Source organism: Amblyomma americanum, chromosome 1 (assembly GCF_052857255.1).
Source record: "Amblyomma americanum isolate KBUSLIRL-KWMA chromosome 1, ASM5285725v1, whole genome shotgun sequence".
Taxonomy (NCBI): Eukaryota; Metazoa; Arthropoda; class Arachnida; order Ixodida; family Ixodidae; genus Amblyomma; species Amblyomma americanum.
In genome coordinates this window covers 124,469,477-124,489,918 of record NC_135497.1, presented here as the reverse complement: position 1 = coordinate 124,489,918, position 20,442 = coordinate 124,469,477, and the positions used below count along the sequence as shown (strand labels likewise).

General features: G+C 41.9%; 1 pseudogene across 1 annotated transcript in view; it reads right to left on the bottom strand.

The window, feature by feature from the left end:
* Positions 1-330: 330 nt before the first annotated feature.
* The window catches only part of LOC144113609 (protein PALS2-like), a 40,223-nt pseudogene continuing 20,111 nt past the window's right edge, over positions 331-20,442 (bottom strand). Inside the window, exons 10-13 of the transcript XR_013310831.1 lie at positions 18,808-19,010; positions 13,746-13,877; positions 12,890-12,961; positions 331-5,406 (exon numbers count right to left, since the gene is read on the bottom strand). The product of XR_013310831.1 is annotated as a protein PALS2-like (transcript). The remainder of the gene's footprint in view (positions 5,407-12,889; positions 12,962-13,745; positions 13,878-18,807; positions 19,011-20,442) is intronic.

Genomic DNA, 20,442 nt, shown 5'->3' with positions numbered 1-20,442 from the left:
TGTGGTCAGAGAAAATGACGTGTAAAATAAGAGAACAGTGCCTAATGATAAGCTTCCAGACCTGTATGACTTATCAAGTGCACTGAACTGAAATTCAATTCTGAGAACATGTGTGGCTTTTTGCAAGTGTGTTACCAGACAAAAAGCACAAAAAGGTATCCCCCAATCTGCACCAGTCCTGAAAATAAAATGCCTTAAAACCGCTACACATTTTGCAATGCAAATATGGCGTATATACATGTGATAACTAAATACTGCAGAGCCACTGTGGCATGCAGCAAGTAGTACTCAGTGCCCACCATGCAGGATACAGAGACAGTGGAATGCACAAAATTAGGAAGTGTCCTGTAATGAACAGAACACCAACTTTATTCTGCAGCTGTCAAAGGCACACCTCTGGACGGATGATGCCAGAATGGCAACCAGGTAACAGGTCTATAAAAATCTCAGTTGTAAAGATGCCAGATACAGAAGCACACACAAACTAACAAATGAAAATTCAAGCACAGGTGTAAAAGAAAATGGCTGTATAGTGCCATGAAAACATGATGCCAGTCTGTTTCATCTGTAATGCAACAGTGTCTTCAAACAGTGTGAGATCTGTTTCTAATGCAATGGCTCCAAATTGAGGTCCAAGACACACAAGTGTTGCTTCCATATTTCTAAATGACAAAAATTACACAGGCCACTGAAAAGTGCACTACTCTTGGGAACAGGTTTCACCACTTAGTAAAAAGGCAGAAATACAGCTTTGTAACCAGAAGCAAAATCTCACTACGATCACACTATGATGCACACAATTCGCGCATCACAGCACGTAGTTTTCATTAGTACAGACAGTTTAAGCTTGGAAGTTCACTTTTAATAAACAGTTATCATTGTGTGTAGCTGTGCACACTTCCACAGCAGACCGGGATTTAGGCTCAGGTTGAATGAAAAGCAATAAATGATTCACAATAGCCATACTGGACATCAAACAGTCATTTGGCTATTTTTCTTTGCCCCCTATTCACAGAAAAAAAAAAAAAATTGCTGTGAAGCTACTCAAATTTAACACAGACAGCCAGCATTAAGAGCCACAGCACTAAGAGCTAAAGGGGACAAAACTGTGTGCTGCAACCATTAAGGGAAGTGTGAATGCTATTTATCATCCGAGGCATCAAAAAATCCTGACTTCCCACCCACGCCACCCCATCTGTTCATAACTGGCACTTAAATTTAAATCATGCAGTGTAGCTACACCTGCACTTTTACAGTGCATACCTCAAAATATGTCAGCGTACAATAATGCCATAAGAGCAAAAATAACTTGCATTGCAATGTTCCCTTCAGTAGTGTTGCCTAAAATTGGAAGTTTTTTGGTTGAACAAATCCGGCAGCACAATATTTATTCAACACATTACCAATTATTACTGAATCCAATTTTTGAACAGATGTGAACCTTTCATATGCAGAGCATGTCGCCTGACATGAACAGCAACCGTTTCCAATCCACTACAAAGTAAAAACATGTAAAGACTATAAGTACGACAAACTTGCAAGCCTAAACACTAAATAAGCATCACATTGATTATATATTTTTCCCTCAATGCTAAAGACAGAAATGAAAGCACACATTTCCCACTGCATGGAAAAGCACGTTTCCTTCTTGAAATGAAAGCACCTTGAAGATCGTGGTGAAATTCCTAAGAGCTGTGCACTGCCTGTAATCACAATTTACATCAAAATTCTGCATGGCACACAATTGGTAGCAGTTGATGATGCAAAATGCACTATGCTATTACAAGAAAAGTGAAGTCAAACATATCTGTGATGTCATGAAGTACAAAGTACACAAATGAGCAACATTTCCTAAAGCAAGGCAGATGCTTCTGGTTTTATAAACTTGACTGTTCAAGGCTGCATACAAATCAGCAGTATATGAATATCCAAAATATGTGTCAAAATTCACAGACCTCTGCATAAAGTAAACTTATTACTCATAAAAATATGAATATGCCAAAGCATATCACTCTTGGTTATTACTAGCACCTCTATCATGAATCATTTGAATACCTGAGCACTTGTCAAATGACACAAAAGTGTTGCTGTTGCACATGTTATCACTACAGAGTTAAAATGCATTTATCTATGAATATAAAAATAGATTGACAGTTGCATGTCACCAAAACCTGGAATGTATTTGATCTTTGCTCACAGGCAACATCCCATGCAAAATTCTGCAAGGTACCTCTCGTAAAACCACACAAGTACAGATTATAATTAAGCGAGACCTCCCAATCTCGTTCATTGTCTCATCTGAATCATTCTTGCCAGAAAAGCAAAACCACTCACATTGTTAAGACAAGCCAAACCACAGGTACTCCATGATATTAAGCATATAATCTTTCTACCAATTTCTCCTCTGTAACATAATCCTGCGCCAAAGCCACGCATTTCGCTCAGCCGAGCTTTAACTCACTGCTCAAAGTTGCACAGAAAGGACTTCTTAGCTCAGCAGCACACCATTCATACAAGCGACCGAGCAAACCCAATTCATTATTCGTGCATTCATATATAAAGCAAGCATGTACATTATTTACCCACATGCTTAAAAGCATCATTTCACTTCTGCAAATGAAGCTTGAGTCAACAAGTAACATAAGCTAGATACAGGTTCAACTGTTTCCCAAAACCATCACATCTGCTGTCTTAAGGTACGAACACATTGGCGGAAAAACGTGCGGTAAGCCGCTGGCGGCACAGGTGGCGAGGAGTGCACGGGAAAGCGCGGCCGCACAAAGCTCCTTTCATGCCAGACCGGTCGAGGTCCCTGCTAGTGGAGGAACACGCGTGGCTTCACTGTAGCCTGTGGAAGGCAACTTTGCTAGGAGCTAAGAGGTGGCGGCACTGACGCTCCCCACGTGACTAATTCGGGCGTTCATCATTGGTCTCCACGGTCTGTGGCACGTGGCAAGCCGTCGCAAATGGCTCCTCGACCTATCCTTTGCGCGGCAGATCAATCCGCTGCTGCGGCAGGTTTCGCGGCAAGCGGCTTGCCGCCACTGGCGTGCCGCCCACGTTTTGCCACCAGTGTGTCTGTACCTTTAAACCTGTGTCTGCAGCATAATGTTACCAGAAGAATATGCAGGTCAAGCCTCTGGGCTATAGTACAATACTACTGCAAATGATCTCCCCAATTTCATTTTTCTGTCAAATGTACTCTAGTGGACTTGTGGCACTGAAACATATACATCATAAGAGTAACTCACCAAAATTTGATCTAATGCGACAAGAGCCCTCTTGTCTCTTCACAAAAGGTGCGTGGTGATATGTGTGTGTGCGTGTGTGCATGCGTGTGCGAGGTTTTTTGAGACTACCATTATTTAATGAACCTTATACTGCAAATTTTTTTCTTGTCCTAATTTTTTGATGTCCCACCAAGTTTGGTAGCCATGTGACATTTCATTCTGGCACAAATTGATTTTAAAGTTTGCATTTCCGTGGCCTCAGTTCAGACAATTTCTATGAGCAACACTGAATTTTCAACGTCACAAACATGTGCCACATGTCAATACCCGCTCCCTGCTTCACTAACAAAGTTTTGCAAAGCTCATATTAGGTCGTCTCAGGCATTTTATGAAAGGATTCAAAGTCACCAGCCACTATTTCAGCCATACAACATGCGTACAAGTGTTATTCTAGTAATGTTTATGGCATCATCACTGCTTCACGTGGAGCATCATCCCTGGCCATGGATTGAGTTTGGGTTTCAATTTGTCATTTTAGCTGTTTTAAAACTGTTCCACTTCATGTTTTTAAACATGGTTTGTTGTGACGGAGAGAGGGGACCTTAAGGAATGTGATGCGCCTACCAACTCAAGACGTTCAAGAAACGTTTTGAGTTGCCCTTTAAAATCTATCCACATTTACGTAAATTAGACCATACAAGTTGTACAGCGCTGCACTGGGCCTGCCTCAGTCAAAAATCCATACCTTATGCACTGGCTTCAGTAATTGTGGCCCCAGCATCAGTGAAAAGACAATTACTGTGACATGTGTGCCATGACAAAGGCATGCGTATTCCAAACTTGTTGCTTCACATCAAATCTAGTTGAGTTACTCTTATAATCTTCGCTCGTTATCACCACAAGTCCTATATCTTGCATAAAAATGAAGGATAATATCAGATCATTTATTACCTCTTCTAACAAAGTCCCAAATATTTTAACAAATAACACGCCATTTGAACAGTCATTAGTAAGCACTAATGATGTTCGCAGATTTAAAACCATTGCTTATTTTAACAACAGAGCAAGAAGAGCACAGGCAAAGAAATCAGATGTGCTTTCACTAGCAAACACAACATAGACAATGGTTCAACGCGCTGTATCTAGGTCATCTCACTGGGACATTATACAGATAAAAGTGCAACAGTCAAACATCATCGTGCTCTGCATGGAACCGGATGCAACTGATATGATGTACTATGAGTGATATGTATGTTTATGTATTGCAGGTGGCATCACCGGTTATACACAGTGGCAAGAAACCTGTGTTCACTCCACACATAACACAAGTCTACACACTACCCTTCATGTGAGGAGTGCACACATCTGTGTGTAATCAAAAGGCAAAATCAACAAACAGCTTCAAAATGGAATGCACAACACACGAAACAGCATCTGATGTAAAACAATGCTGCTCAGGCAGCTATCTTTGAGATTCTTCATTTGGCCAACAAAAGGTCATCAACTTAAATGCCTGAATGCAGTACTTAAAACCTCCTTTCATACTTGTCACAGCCAGTACAGCCTTTCAAAGGCAAGATATCAAGTAAGAGGACGGAATTAGAATGGCTGTGGAAGGCACTCTTTGGGTGCCAACACAAGTAGCATGAAAAAAAAAAGGAGGAAAAGGGGGGGGGGGGGGGGCCGCGTAGTTACAAAATGAGACTCATTCATATTGAGTTATGGCATCTGCAAAGTACACAACCACAACTAAGCAGTAAAAGCAACACACAATCTCAATTTTTTTTCTGAACACAAACTGCAGGAAAATTGCAGTATTTAAGCATGTACCTGATTAGGATCAGCCTGTTATCTAAAAGAATGTTCTTAAAACCTACTACTTCCAGACCTTGTCTTTGCTTTTGACAAAATTTGTTGGCACAGGCCAACTAAAAGACACCCTTGGCTTCAGCCATGTTTTCAGAGGGCGTTGCTTGCCAGCACGCTTGCAAAAAATACTTCAGTACACCCATGAAATGGGCACCCACTGAGGTTCTGTTGATAGTGAATCAATCACATCCTTGAGCTGTTCAAAGGTCTTTTCAAAGTTGTTGTTTACAAGGATTGTGTCGAAATAGCGTTCATAAGCTCGCTGAAGCTGGGCACTTTCCTCAATGGTCCTCTTGAGATCTTCATCCTGTACAAAAAGGCAGGCTTAACTCTGGCTACAATGGTATTCATGGCTTATAATCGCAGCTCAGTGATTATCATGCCCTCTGGCAATAGCAGCTTCTATTAAAGACGCACATGTGACTGCAAAAATTTAGAAAACTATTCTTTTTTACACTTTGCAGTGACATTAAAAGCAGTCTTTATTAAACAGCAACGTTAAACTAAACGACAAGGATTGTTATCAATTCTTAGCCTAGCAACTTGGAGTATTATTAAGTTATTTAAATTCATAATTAAAATAATTTGTCACCTGCAGTCAATCCTCACAGATCAACATCTCCCAATTCTCCCTCTCCCTAATAAGTCAATTGTAACAAGAACGTTCTTTCAAGAATTCTCAAGGATTTTTCATGTTCTGGTTCAATAGCTTCGGCTGTAAGGAAGCAAATATCTCCACAGTGAACTAATTTCGGCAGACAAATGTTTTTAAGCATTACAACGTGCACAAATGTCCAGCCACACAAAAGGTATGGCTCCACAGAAGTTAAGAAATACAACACAAGAATCAGACCAAACAACTGCACTGTCAGCTACACTGCAATACATGAATGACGTTATAAATAAAAGGAAATTTTTCCAACATAAAGCACCCACTAGGATATCTACGCATGTCTACAGCTATGATACATACTCGGCCCTTTTGCTGTCGAGAAAAAAAATGCATGCATCAAAACATAAGAATGAAAACAGAAATAAATGCAATAAAAAAACTGAAACTACTACTACTTTCTACACTACAGTGAATACATACTTTTCCCTTTCTCTGCAAATAGAAAAAATTGTAACATGCAACCATAAACAGTCAACTTTCAAAACAAAAAGCAGAAGGCATAAAAAAAATATAAACAGAACTTGCACAGAAAAAGAGCTTGCTAATTCAGTAAGATTAATTTTATTGCACTTCAAAGTACCAGCAAAAGCTTCTTTTTATAGGCTCAAATACACACTTTTTGCACTGAATCAGATCGCAAATTCTCTGAATCAGATCGCACAACCTGGCTGTACCCAACCTAGCTGGACACAACCTGGCTGGAGTGCACTAGAAGCTGCAGGACATACGCGATCCTTTAAATTATCAGTGGGACCAAAGGCAAACAAAACTTGTTTTCGAGATAACGGTATGGTGACCAAAAAAACACACATCTCTGCGTAGCACCGCTGCATTTAATCTGTAAACCTTGCACACTACGTGAAGAGGCATAATAACCATATTGCTCGCTATGAGAAAAATTCTTGATTTCTTCTCTTCTGCAATATACACAACCATGACAGGGAAGCACTACTTGAAGCCCCCAAAAATTTCCTCTGCTTAATACTGTGAAATAAACACATCATAATCTATAAGCTGCAAGCAGAATATACTCGAAAGATTAATAGAGTAATAGCAGCACTATGGTCAAGTGCTATGCTTGAAATTATAAACTGAAATGACCATCCTACAGACTATCCAAAGCAATTACAATCAGCGATGCACAATTTCAGGGCACTGAATTAGCTATAGCGTAACAGCCATGAAAACTTCATAAACCTGACCAGCGATCATAGTGACTGGTCTTGAGCAGGCATTTAGTAACAAGCCTGAATTTGAGCCCAACAGTACCGTATTATCTTGCATAATTTGCGCCCGCAAGCATTTTGCACGCCCTAATTTATTGCCTGGATTTATAAAAAAAAATGGTAGGGTTTTAACGCAGTTAAAGCCGAGTAGGACATGCGAAAGCACTTGAGACAACATCGCCTCAAAGGCAACCACATGCAAGGTCTTATCGTCAGCCATTATTGGCAGCCGCGCGTGGGGAGGGGGTGATGGTTCCATGTGTTGACAGTGCAGCTGCGCAAGCAAGACCTCCACCACTGGTGCTCCGTCAAAGGTTGATGCTTCACACACATCTCGGGTTTTTCAGCTTTGCTAGTGAAGTAGCGCTTTCGCGCTAAAACTTTTACCCGCACATTTTACGCTCCCCATGTTTTCCGCTGTGACAGACCCCCAGCATGCACGAGATGACGCAGGTGCGCACAAGGCAGGCTTGGGAAGAATGGTGTGGCCGCTTTGCCATGTGCAGCTGCGAAAGGTGCAAGTGGCGAGGGGACAAACTGCACACCGTTTACCCGGCTCGGCAACGCTGGCGGTCACTTTCCCGGATGAACAGGTGCGCATGCGCCAGAATCCCAAACTACCGAACCGTTTGCTTTTCAGTTTGCCACTACTCAGCCGGGCTGCATGAGAGGGCGCTGTTTTATCGCCTGTTATCTCCACTTGCCTTTGACTGCTGGCTTTGTGATAGTATTGTTGTGAATTTATTGCACTGTGCTGCACACGCACTGTCATGCCGTCCCGCAGGGAACTACATAAGGTAGGTGGAGCAGGAGCAGCTCTGTGTCTTATATTTGAATTCAACTTTTTTTTTGGCCAGTGAGGGGGGAGTTATAGTGTCGACGTATAGGCCGCAAAATACAGTATATATTGTGTGCTATGACCTTTCTAGTTTTTTAGGACGTGTTCACAAATTTTTTGCATAATATGCACACTCCCTGTTTGAAGCCTTATTCAAAGACAAAAAAAAAAGTGCACAAATTATGCAAGTAAATATGGTAGTTCTCTTATGCACAGACATCAGGGCCACCAAACTGCTCCCACAGGCAGCTGCTGAATCAATTTGAATGAAATACGGCGCATTGAATGAGAAAGACTACTTGTAATATCTATTTCAGTACCTAGCCACTAACGGAAGCATAATTTCAATCTAAGCCTAAATTTTTACTAGTACGTTGCCAAAGGTTACAAAACTTGAAGAAAACTTTTTAAAATTTCACATTTACGGCTCTATAGCTTTGCAACTTAAAAACAGACCTCACAATGCTGTAAACTACACCTGTTAGAGCACATAAGCATAATCAAAACTGGCATGTTAAAATTTATTCTATGCTGTGCAGTCACCTATAAAAAATAATTTTCAAACATGGAGGACGGAAAGAACTCAGGAGAGGCGGTTATGCCTAAGTTTTTGAAGCTGCACGTGAAGGCTCCCTCCTGCTCTGCACCCCCCCCCCCCCCCTTCTTGGCTGCCATCTCAGCGTGCTCACGCATGCACAGCAGACAATGCAGCTGGGCCCAATGTTACTACTGCTGTGCCGATGGCCAATGACTCCCAGTAGTCCTTGTGAAAGTGCATGACTTCCAGCACACCTTTTCACATGCAGCTCAAATAGCGTGGGCCTCTCCTGAGGTTTTCTTCCTCCATGTTTGCAAATAACACCCAACGTCGTAGTTTACCACAATGTAATTGAAGATGCCAATCTCGTTTCCTCTAAACATTCTAACAGGTGCAATTTACAGCAATGTGACATGTTTTTTTTTTTCATTACAAGATCACAGACTAGTCCAAAAAAATATATTTTTGAAAATTTCAATTCAGTGCGTTTCTGGCAATTTTTAGAAACATGAGAACTTAGGAAATCCCACTTCAAATAATTTGATTCTAATCTCTTCTTTCAGCATAAAACCAATTATGTACAAATAGTGCAGCGACTTTCTGATGTGAGCATTTCTACATTCTCCATGCGCCTGAATATGAAAACTAAAGTTGAGCCTGAGCTAAAGCTCCTTTTTGAGCAAAACAGCTGCAGATGGAAAGTTGTGTAAGCTCCGTTACTCTTATATTGGTAGGACAACCAAATTTCCCAACATTATAGACAGTACAAAATATGTAGCAAATGGCATTTTCAAAAAATTGTATGTAGCATGTTGACTTCTGAGGAAGGCACAAGAAAGACATGACAGAACTGCTCATAATATTTAGTATCACCTGAGCATTGAATAATTACAAAGGTGGTGGTGAAACACCTTTATTGCCAATGCCCCTAGTCCGGGGTTAGTTACAGTGAGTTTGGTCAGTACTGTGAAGTCCAAATGAATCTGACTATACCGCAGAGAAAAGAGTACCTTTGATTACCCGGAATAGAAGGAATCTGACACAATAGAAGCCACAGAGCTGTTAACTAGTTCTCTATGAGCATTAAATGCCAGGTGTTTCAGCAAAGCCCACCAGTGATTTTTATTAACTGGCTTTTTGCATTATAAAGATAGCATTTGAAGCATACGAGTATTAGTTGTGGCAGATGTCAGGAAACAGGGTAATCATGTCAACTAGTAAGCTGAATAAAAAATTCACATGATTAATTTTTTAACTATTACGCTTGGCACATGGTTGTAATTAGATCTGTAGGTGGCTATTAGTAATGGCTATATCAGTTTTTACAATATAAAAATACGATTACACCCGGCACTCTTCCGCAATGAATTTTGTCTTACAGCCTGCGATTCAGCAGCGGTATGGCTGTGGAGTGCACACAGGGATCTCAAGCAGTACACGTCATTCGGTGAAGCATGTGTTAGATGACCTTTTATGTACTGCCCTGGCTGGTGCTCTCGAGCGGTGGCCCTGGCAGGACAGCGAAAGTCCCATGACACGCATGCCACTGATGAAGTAATACTGACATCTGAGCTAGTTGGTACAGCATCTTGGAAAAAACAGCGCAAAAAGACGATGGACATAGAAAGAACAGACACCAAAAGAGCTGATTCGCAACTGATCTTGCTTTGGAAGACCCATTTCAGACATGAAATTCTTTGGCTGTTGTGGATTATCTTAGACACCAGAACCATGGTGCAATCTGTGCGTTCAGTATAGATGTCAAGGACCTTTTCTAGTCGCCTCCAGCAAGATACTGTGTTGAAATGTTAGTGACTGCATCACAAATAACGATGAAGAACGCTAATGTTAATGCCTGTGATATTTCAGTTGCTTCTTTTTTAGAGTTGTTAACTTTTTATCTCATTTCTACCTTTGTTGAATTGGACGGCTGTCTGTTTCTTAAAAAAACTGGCGTATGCATTTGTTCAAAAGTAGCTCCGATACTTAGCGATAATTTCCTTTCTAGGGTTGATAAGTGCATTGCTGAGACTTGAGCACCCTTTCAAAAAAGATTTTCAGGTACATTGAAGACTATCTGGCATTCGTAGACAGACCTAATTTTATCAAGCACGTTGTGGATGTAGTCAAAATATTTAAAGAAAGTGGATTTGGACGTGCGTTCACCTTCGACAGGCCCACTGATGACCATTTGCTATTCCTAGACATTAAACTCCGTTTTCAGCAGGAACATGTGTGCTGGAAGTATTCCCCAAGGTCAGTGAAGCCGCTTTTAAATTTTCAGTCAGGAAATTATAAAATTGTGAAATGTGGCACTGCTGCGGCTTGCCTGGGATCAACTTTGCACAAGTCAGGTACTAACTCAATGAATGACAATTTCTGTGAACAAGTTGGCAGATTAAGGCTGGCTGGGTTTCCTGAGGATGTCTTGTCCCTCGCCTCAATAAGGTGCTTATGAAAGTTAAAGATACCAAGAGGTTATCACCCACGATTGCTGAAGTGGGAAAGAAAAAGAAAAAAGTAACGGTTCTTCCATGTGTTTAACATTTCACTCAAATAAAAAAATGACGGTAATAAGTACAGTATCAATGTGCTATTTTTGGCCCCCAAAAAACGTGGCAGAATCTGCGCTATGGTCGGAACACACTCTGGTAGTGAAGGGCATGGCAGGGCTAGGGGATGTGCAGTAAACCTTGTAAACCAGCACGCCACTTGTGAAAAAGCGGTGGTCTATAAAATTCCGCTCTCCTGTGGTAGTACGTACATTGGACAAATTGGCCGCTGCTTAAATGTATGACTGCAGGAGCATAACCTATCTCTGAAGAAACTGCCTTCTTCAAAGTAGTGAAGCATTGTAGTGAATGTCGTGGGTGTGAGCCTTTTTTTTACCAAACCACAATTTTTTTTCGGCATCATAATCAGCTAACAAGGAAGGTGTTAGAGGCCTACCATATCTGTAAAGAACAAGCACACATGTGTTAGTGACCCATCAGTTGTCCTGCATGAAATGGAGTCGTACCGTACTTACTCGCATAATTTGCACACCCCCAACTTATTACCCGGATTTTTGAAGAAAAAAAAACAAATACTTTTACCCATACATTTTCACTCCCTGCTACGCAAGCACACCAGCAGGCTTGGGAACATAGGTGCGGCTGCGTCACACGCGCAGTTGCGAAAAGCGAGTGCGTGGCGTCAAAAACAGTCGGTAATCTGTTTGTAAATTGCTTCTAGTAAGAAAAAGTAAACTGTGCACCGTTTACCTGGCTCGTTCACACCAGTGGTCAATTTCCTGTACGATAGGCTGCGAGTGTAAACTTCTGGTAACCTACGAAGCGTGAGTTGCATCATAATCCATAACTACCAAACCATTGGCTATTCTGTTTGCCACTACTCAGCTGGGCCGCATATGAGGGCGCCGTTTTATCGCCTTTTGTCTCCATTTGCCTCGGACTGCTGACTTTGCAATTGTATCCTTCCGGGTTTCTTGCTTTGAGCTGCACACGTGCCGTCATGCCATCCTGCAAGGAACTACATAACGTGGAACGGGCCGAGCGCGGGGGGTTATGCGTCGAGTTATGTTTGGAGTCAACTTTTTTTTTACCAGCGTGGGGCGCGAGTTGCAGAGTCGACTTAAACGTGGCAGTATGCCATATAAATTCTGCGTTATAACCTTTTTAAAGTTTTTATGACGTGTTCGCGAAATCTCCGCATAATTTGCACACCCCCATTTTGAAGCCTTAATTCTAGGAAAACAGAGTACGCAGATTATGCAAGTAAATATGGTATCTAAATGCACCTCATCCATATCTTCTCTTTTGTTGTTCTGTGAGTATACAATCAGTTCAGAGTCAGCGCTTGTGGTGTCTGTTCTTTCTACGTCCATTGTCTTTCCGCGTTGTTTTTTCCACGATGTCACTGATGATATGTACTGGTAGGCCTCCCTGTGTACGCTCCACAGCCGTGCTGCTTTTGAATCACATTTTTTCAATTCTAAAAACTGATATGACCATTACTACGGCCAACTACAAATCTCTCATTGCAACCAGGTACCTAAGTGTAATACATAGTTAAAAATTTATCTATTAGAATTTAGTTAACCAGCTTACAATTCACATGATTGACCAGCCCCCTTGACATCTGCCACCACTGGTATTACTATGATGCAAAAGCTGTCTTTCAGACTATTTTAAAAAATTAGTGGCAGGCTTTGCAGAAACACCTGGTATATAAAAATAGATTTGCATTGTGCTCGCCATCACAAACGTCATTGATAAATTGTAGCAAAAACAGTCAAAGCAAGAGCCAATCCCTAATTTTCCATACTGTATTTTGGTTCTATACCCTTCAAAGTTAGCTCTAACTCTGCACTACAACGGCTCTCACAGCCTAACTGTTGCCTCATAACAGCAAGCTTCATTGATAACCACAATTCTAAGTGGTATAGCTTATGGCAATGTTGAAGCATAAATCTACTATACTAAGGGAAATTATATATATAAAACAGTACATTACCTCCTGAAGAGATGCCAAGCTTTCAAGAGTCCTTGCCCGTCGTGAACCATGTCGACTCATGGCTCTATCAAACTAAATTTATGAAGAAAAAAAAATAATCCAAGTTTCACTCCAAGCAAAGAGCAGCAATAGTCAAGAGCAAAGAATTAAACTGTGAAGGAGCAAGAAAAATGAAGCATAAAAACTGCCTTACTATATGGTTAAAATTAATCACTCTTGAGCTGCACTGCTTGGTCCCAGCTGACTAATATTAACTATATGACAGTAATTAAATGAGAAGTTTAACCATGGAGAATAAATAACAAGAAAGCTTTTTAATATTGCAGCAAAGAAAGAAATCATACCAAGGAATAAAGTGCGTAAATTAAAAGATAACTAATCCATGGTCTTCTGCATCACTTGGGCCAAACTTTGCTGCTTGCAAAAACAAAAAGGCGTTGGCCCAAGATAACAGCAGCACTGTAGCTTACAGTAAGAGAAATTCATCTAAATGTACACACCCTTTGTATATATAAGCACATATATTTAACTTTAAACATATATGAACTTGAATGAATTCGTAACCAAACTTGGATTCAGGGCTGCTGGTCTACTTGGGAGTAAATTGCATACACTCTAACACCTACTCGAGAGGTTTGCCTGGCCTGTTAAATGAGCCACATTCAGGGCTGCTGGTGTAGACAAGCAGCCCTGTATGTGGCTCATTTAACAGGCCAGGCAAACCAGCAGCCCTGAATGTGGCTCATTTAACAGGACAGGAAAACCTCTCGAGTAGGTGTTAGGGTGTATGCAATTTACTCTTCAGTTTTAAATAGTTTCCCACATTAGCACTATCATTATGCGATACACATCCTACCGTGAGATTGCGGCTGCTTCCATATCCATGATGACGCCCATATTCATGCATCTGTCGGAAGTGCTCCAGCTGAGGTGCAGCAATGAAGACCACGTAAGGCATGAACTCTGGTGTGTTCAGGATTTTCAGATACTGCAAGAAGACATTGCCAACTATGTGTTCCTAATGATTCGTGGTGCAGCTGAGCTACTTCTTTTTTAAATGACAAAAGATGGGTCATAGCACACATAAGGCGCAATACTAAATGACTAGCACTCTATTCCTGCTGCTGACACTCCTCACTTAGAGCATGGTTGCAGCATCAACCTTCCCAACATATTCCTGCTGAACAGAAATGCACTTGGCCTACTTGTATGGCAGTTTTTACCAGCTCCTGGGGGGCACACTGCAGCTACTCCTTAGTCTAGTTCATGGACAACCATAAAATGACATACTTGCACATGTCTGTTGATGGCACCATTTCTTATTTTTTTAATTCATGAAATTCTTATGTCCTGCACTTGCACCTAATCTAAGAGGAGCACTGTATTTCAGAGTTCCACGCGCACTTATGTACATGCTGGTGGCCTGGCACAGCAGACAGCACAAAATTAGGGAGTAAAAGTTTTTTTTTTTTTTTCAAAAATCCAGATAAAAAGTTGGGGGTGCACAAATTATGCGAGTAAATAGAGTAGTAAGGCAACCCATTCCAAGGTACTGCTGCATTGTTGTTTGCCTTGGTCACTTGTTTCTTTTAGCGTCACAGCATTATCACGCACCGGCTGAAGTCCTTCTCTGCAATAGTGTATATAACGTACGTAAACCAACTTATGAAAACCACTGCTTATACATTACTGAGATGTCTAGCTCTGCTGATTTGATAATCACGCTTTAGCACCGTGCTACGCTAATCAGGAATCGTGATGTGCAGCCTCCATGCAACGGGTGCAGGTGTGCACCCAGCATGGCATGAATGGGGAGTAAGAAAAACAGTTCCGACTTGGATTCACCTTTCCCTGCAGGACAAACCTCAACTTGCTTGATTTTTTTCCTTTGTTGAAAGATCTATCTGTGCCTAATTCACAAAGTACCCATCTTGTGCAGGCATGTGTGGTGTGGCGATGTCAAAAATGATTCTTGCCACCACCACACATCTCATTTCGAAGCGACCACCAGTTCAAAATTTCCCGACTGATTTGTACAGGACCCAGCTCCTGGACTGATTTGGATTGCAACTATTTCATTCCAAAGCCTAGTTCAGACTGGAGGCACCGCCCCATTCAGTCACTTTTATACCTTCTTTCCAAAAGATCCAATTCGTACAACAATGTACTTGATTTTGTTCATCACCTTGTTCAATGTTTTTCACCTCCTAGAGTCGATCCCACTTTAACGAACCCGACAGAAATATGGACTATGTTCATTGTATCCGGTGTTCGCAGTAAGAGGACTCTGCATATTACAGCTAAAGATACTAAGTTCATCAAAAATAGCATTTATTACTTTAAAACTATACCAAGTGCATCTATTTCAAGATAACAGACCCTAACTAGGGCCCTTAGTCTTTGGGTTTTACCCAATTCTTGCATCCCGAAATTATTTCTTAAAAATTGGGGTAAACCAAATTTCTCCCCAAAAATGAGCCTTCAAGATGATGTTGGTTTTCCAGTTCACAGAGCTCAAGAGACCGCAATAAAATGTGTGGATATCTAGTGTTTACTCCTGAGGGGTGCCTACGGTCAACTAGGAATCTTATGAACTTCTTTTAACGCTCATTTTTATGAGGTGGATGAATTATAGGATAAGTTCCAAAAAGGGCGATTTAGAAGTGAGAGGCCAAAAGCATGGCTGCCGAAAAGGCAACTTATCGGAGTCACTGTATGAAGCTTTGCCAAAGATATCGGCACCCTAATCCCTAGACCTTGTGTGTTTAAAATTATCGTTGTGATACTGTTCTCACACTGTACGCATAAAGGCAGACTGGTCTTGCTCAGATGTGGCAGTGCTTCGTAGGATATTGCTAACGTACGCAATGAAATATTTGTAATAGATTAAGAAGAAATTTTAATTCGTGAACAATTTTTTAGTGGAACCTGTGAATTCCTTATTTATGAAATAATAAGCAAAATACAGGGCATTTTATGCCTAGCAGAAAAACAAACCGTTGTATTAAACTTTCCTACGACGGAAAAAAGACGCCAAAAACCCCGAACTACGAAAATTTTTCCTGAATAACCCGATTTTCCCCAATATTTGAGCTCGAAAAATATTGCCTGATGTTTACCCCCCAAATTACGGAAAAAATAAAACCTGAAGACCAAAGGCCCTAGGTACAACTGATCGTGGCTGAAGTGTGCTAGGCAGCTGGTTGCAGGTCGACCACCTTTATTAGATTTCTAGCGGTAGGAGAGTGCTCTCACACTTTGTGCACAAGGGCTTCCTCATAGTATGGCTCTGCAATGTCGTTCAAGTGAACGTTGTCATCGGAGGCAACATCCAACCAGCTTTGCATCAATGACGCATTGCCACAAGTCTACGTGCATCTGATCAAAAGAGTTTTCTACAGTGTCAGCTATCGTTTCTGGGCCCTTGCACCTGCAATAGTAGAACACAGAGCACATGCCTACAGAATCAGCTGCACTGTCTGTTGTCTGGCACTGTGTGCATGTAGTAGCAGAACAAAAGGTGGAGCTGACTTGGCAGGCGATGCATACCACGTCACCAGCATGGCCAGCAAGGCATTAAAATTTCTCAGATCACTGCAGTTAGCTGATCCACGACAATGCACAGTAGCTTCAGTTTTGACACTGCCACCGTCTTGCACCCATCACCCTTTTGCTTCCACTTAAGATGTTTTGCCCCGTTGGCGCACGTGCAGGCAATGATCGACCTGTGCATGAGTTTCAATGCTGCCTCTTCAGTCATTTTTTTTTGGCCTTTTTTGGATAGACATGTTCTTTTTGTAGCGTGTCATGGGAGCTTAGAGGTGCCCTCCGGTGTTCCCCACTCGCTGGAAGAGCCAGTTTTTCAACTTCGGGGCAAGTTTATGGTGTCTCCTCGTTTGCTGTAGCTCAGTGGTGTCACCACAGTTGTTCGTTGTATCTGAGACGAATTGCCATAGCCCTAATGCATATTTTGACGGTAGCACTGTACTCCTTCGTAATAAGCAAGCGTTCGTTATATCTGTGGATGCTATTATAAGTGGGCTTGACTGTACAGTAAAAGCTCGTTAATTCGAATTCCACGGGGCCGCCAGGCCAGTTCGATCTAACCAAAATTTGAACTAATGAAAGTGAGCAAAAATGGACGTGTTTGATGCCCGGAGGGCACGAAAAACATTTATTTAGTAAAACAATCTGTTATCATCTTCTGCTTCTTCTCTCTGAGGGCTACCGTAGTCACTCGGTCTTCTAGCACGTGAATGCGACGCAGGGAGTCCCCTTTAAATGTTACTGTTCTGTCGGGCTGGAGCTTATAAAACAAAGCCGTCTCATCAGCATTGAATATATCTTGTGCCGAGTAGCTTTCTAAGTACTGCTGCAGAGCACCGCTTCGCCACGTGGCACAAGTTTCTGCGTTCACTTCTTTGGCTTCTCCGGACAACACCCGGAAGACAAGATTATGTCTGTCTCGAAAGCGGTGAAACCATCCTTCGGAGGCGACAAAATCTTCCACATTCATGCGCAGGGCGAAATCGACCGCCTTCGCCATGATAATTGGGCCGCTCAGTGGAATGTCTGCGCTTCTCATTTCCTTCACCCACGTGATCACAGCGGTCTCAATTTCCGGATACTTGGCTAATCGGAGCCTTTTTCTGTTGCTGGCGAAATCTTCGGCTTCGTAGGCATCCTCGATGGCCTTCCTATTTCGGACGTAGGTCGACAACGTGCTTGGTGGAATCCCGTGCTTCTTCGCGATTTCCACTTTGCTGGCCTTCCGTCCGTCCACCTCGCGTAAAATTGCCACTTTCTCCTTCACCGTCTTGGCGCAGTATTTCCCACGCGAACACATCTCGCGGACACAAGCTCACAGCAAGCGGCGTGCAAAACGAGGGCTAAAACACTAAAACGTCGTTCCTTGAAGCAGTCGCGGCAGGAAAGACTGGTTAGTACTTGTTCTAGCACCCTAGCGGCGTCCCGATAGTTGTGCCATCTATCGTTCTGCTGTGAAAGCTTCCAACGATGGTTTTCAACAGCGGCGCTTGGCGGCGCGCAGTTCGAATTATGGGTGGCGGCATCAATTTTTGAGTGCATTAACGAGCTGTTACGCGCATAGACTTCTATGCACTGCGGACCGGACCACGATGACTATTTCGAATTATCCAAAATTTCGAATTAACGAGCTTTCACTGTATTCTGTTCATGTGTACCTTCACGCGATTTGTGGAAATGCTCGCCAGCATTTGCATCCACAATGCACTCCACAATACGCAGTGAAGTGCTGTACGCATTGATTTAGATAATGTCGCTACACAAGTATAGGCTGCTGTATACCCATGAAGGCCCTGACAAATGAGGGGCCATAGTGAGCAATCAATTCAAAAGGTAAAATCACTGTAGTGCACATACCACAGTTTCATTAAATGCACTTCAAAGCCATTGTTGCTAGCTATGTGCAAGTGTGATACAAGGTAAGTGGCCAATATTCGATTTCTGCAAATTACAAGAGCATCGTGAGCCCATTTGGAATGAATATAGTGGCCTCAGCAGTAGCAAAACATCTTCGTCTATCAGAAGGTGCCACAAGAAGTCTCACAGTAATCTTTACATACTGCAGAGAACAAAGAAAGCATTAAAACATCTGCAAAGCAGGTCGAAGGAATACAAGCCATATATTTGAACTAAAGGTACTTTCCACATGCCCCTTCCTTGGATACCTGTAAGCTGCGGGCTAAAAAATTGTTCTAATGCTTCACGAATAGCCAGATTACTTCAGCTTAGTCATAATCGGCATATTATGCTCCAATTCAGAAGGTAGTCCAGCAAAAGTGTCAAAGGCCTTGGAGACATAGAAACTATGTATGACAGCACAACAGTAAATACACGACCTTAAGTTATTCTCAAGTGCAGCATAAGGGGCATACCTGGGGGCTGCAGTCCACCACGCACATCTTTCCGGAGTGGATGACTGCGCGCAGGGTGTCCAGTTTGGTGCCATACAGATGACCACTATGCTCACCCCACTCAAGGTACTTGTTGTCAGCTATGTCTGCCTCCATTACCTCACGTGACACAAAGTAGTACACTTTGCCATCCGTTTCTGTCTCCCGGATTGGGCGAGATGTATCTGCATCGCCACATAATAAAACAGTTTTGTTAAAACCTGGTAAAAAAAGTCAAACTGCCATGAAAGTGAGTGGGTAGCCAAGTTTACATAGAGTACCTTGTATGTGAAACATAAAAATCATGTATCATCACAATCACGCTCGATACTGAATTATACTTGACAGTGGAGGGTAGTTAACATTAGCACAACCATTTCAGACACTGCTAGTGACCATGTAAAAAACAAAAATGCTTAATAAAAGCTCTTAACAAAATTACTAGCTATTGTTACTACTGTTTCACTTCAAAACTGAATTGAACATGTTTCTCATGGCCATAAAGAGCCTTAAAAACTGCCTGCTGTTATGAAGATAAACATATAATGTGTGTAGATACCTTCGTTACTTCTTTTTAATTTAGGTCAAAATTTTGGTTTGGCTAGTTGGTTCATTGCATCCTATCTTACGTGTGCCTTCTCATATCCTTATTTAGTTCTGCTTGCTTCATATGTATCCTTGTAATTTATTCAGCTAGTCGATAGTTCCACATACCAACCCATCAGAGGCATTACGTGGAATAACAATTCTTTTTACCCTTAGACTCTTGCTCCCCCTCCCAATTTACAATGAGCTAAACAAGCTCCTTTCATTTTATTTAAATAAAGACACAATGATTTAATACGACACACTGTAACATAACAACAATAACAACTTACTGAAAAATAATGCTATTGCCCATGTAAGGGTGGTATGTTTCCTATGAACATAAGCCTGAATGCATTACAACTACTTGATGAAAGACACGTTCTAGCCACAGCTTCTACAGCCTGTTAAAGGGACACTGAGGAGAACTCTATCATTTTTTTTTTGTTAGCAAAATCTGATACTTCGACATTTCATGGCTTTGTTGCCGCTTGTCGAGCGCGAAAGATGCATTTATTTCAAAGAAATTTGGATTCGAAGTTGAGAAAGTTTTTCCCGCCGCTCTGATTCAAACTCGAGAACTCTTATGAGGACACGGAGAACTCTTATGACGTCACAGAACGGAGTGACGTGATACGTGACGTAAACGCAGACTCCGTGATTTCTGACAGCTAGCGGTGCGGTGCGCAACCTTCCTTTGCCAGTCTCAGAGATTCGTGGTTTCCATGAAGTACGGAAAATTCCTCCAAGGTGGCGCCTCTTGTCCTAGAAAGTCATCACGCTTGTACTTGCGAGATTGGCCTGTGGCGGCGACACCTGTATTTTGGTTCTTGCTATTTTCTACATTACAAGAGCTTTGTTTTCAGTAAGAGTGGCGTTTTTGTGATCAGGAGCTGCTATTCTATCGATACAAGCCAACTTCAATTTCTCCTCGGTGTCCCTTTAAGCTCCTTTACAGCTGCATACTGTACACACAAAAAAAAAAGTTCATGCAGTTTCACATCCAACATTCTGCCAGGCACTAGTGGAACA